This window comes from Plecotus auritus, assembly GCF_963455305.1.
Source record: "Plecotus auritus genome assembly, chromosome: 5".
Taxonomy (NCBI): domain Eukaryota; kingdom Metazoa; phylum Chordata; class Mammalia; order Chiroptera; family Vespertilionidae; genus Plecotus; species Plecotus auritus.
Genome location: NC_137776.1, coordinates 2,621,201 through 2,622,888, shown reverse-complemented (window position 1 = coordinate 2,622,888; position 1,688 = coordinate 2,621,201).

Sequence of the window (1,688 nt, the reverse complement as noted above, 5' to 3'; positions counted from 1 at the left end):
TAAACTTCTTCTAACGCCGCTTCTTCAACATAGACTCGTCCAGGCCGTGGTATTTTGTGGAAGAGCCACACTCAAGGGGCCAAAGAGCCGCATGTGGCTCGCGAGCCGCAGTTTGCCGACCACTGGCCTAGCTGATGGGCTGCAGCCTCCCTGCCACCAGCCCCAGAGAACCCCGAAAGCGCCTGTGTGTCGCCTTCCTGGCCTCGCAGGTCAGGGATCCATTGCCCTGTGTGCTCCCTTGCAGCTTCCCACTCAAGGTTGTCAGCTCCGTAGCCTCAGGGACCTTGTCTGTTGAGCACAGCTGACCCTTAGTTTTTTGCGTAGAACTTGGCAGTAATAGACACTCAGCAGATATTTTTTGAGTGAGGGAATGCATTGGACAAAGGAGCGGAGCAGAGCTCTGAGGTGTGAAGCTGCTGATGTGCTGGGAGGGTCTCCGTGTTCAGTGGCCGAAGGAGGAAAGCAGGAGATGGGAATCGGGAGGAATTTCCTTCCACTCTCACTCCTCCTCCTCATTATTATTAACAAATTTAACACCGTTATGTTACTGTGTCTTATGAGTACTTGGCAGTTCATTTAGTTCTTTAGAAAGGGGAGCAGTTGAGTGAAGAATGCATAGCAAGATCAACAAGGCTCTGTGGCCAGTTGGCCGTGGGTGAGGAAGAAGGAGGAGTGTGCTTGGTTTCTGATGTTCAGGACGAGAATAAAGGTGGTGTGAGGAGCAATGGGACTCATTTGGACTCTGTTTCCGGGGCTTGTCCAGAGAAAGATGCTCCGGGCGGGCACTTAGAAATGCAGGTCTCTACCTCAGAGGCCTTGACAGGAAGTCATTAGCATGTGAAGAGGAAACAAGTCAGGGACCTATTCCTTCATAAAGCCCAAGACAATGGGGGGTGGGTGGCTGGGCGTAAAGCTGATAATGCAGCGCTCAGAGCACAATCTTTCGGAGAGGAATGAGCAAAGGGGGTTTGGGCAAAAGCAGGGGGTGTAAGAGGACTGTTGGGGGCCAGGAAGCCAGGAGAGGAAAGAGTTTAGGGAGAGGGGTGTAGAGAGTCTCCATCACCATAGGGCGGGAGGAAGGGAGATCTGTGGGTTCATCAGCAAAGAGGCCTCCATGTCCCTTGCGCTGGAGCCGGGTGGAGGAGCGGGAGGAAAGTAGATGATGGGAGACGTGGAGGGAAGGGAACCATTTTTGTTTGTTCCTTTTTGAGGAAGAGAGGAGGCTGGCAGGGCGCCTGAGAGGTGAAGGGGATGGAGTGGGGGTCTCACACTGTGTGCCAGTGCCCTTGGATTGCGGGGAGCAGAGGGGGGGGGGCGGAGCAGCCTGAGGCTCGGCACCTTGTCTGCGGGCCTGGCCGGCAGGTGCCAGGGGGCCTAGGCGCCAGGAAGGGGGCATCTCTGAGGAGGCGCGGACCTGCCGCTGGGGAGCTGAGCAGGTGAGCCCCGGCATTTGCAGGAGGAAAGGGACACGTGCCTCTGGGGGTTCCGTGCGCACCCAGCCCCGCAGCTCCCCGCTCCCGGGCCATCGCGCGCCCCAGGGGCTCAGCTGCGCGCTCAGCGGTCCTGGACCGGCGCCGAAGGACCCAGAAATGGCCCAGGTTCTCCGGGGTCCAGCCACGCCGTGGGGCCGGCACCCCTGCTTAACCCGGGTGCGCGTTCCCATGTCCCAGGCTGAGCACAGGGACCCC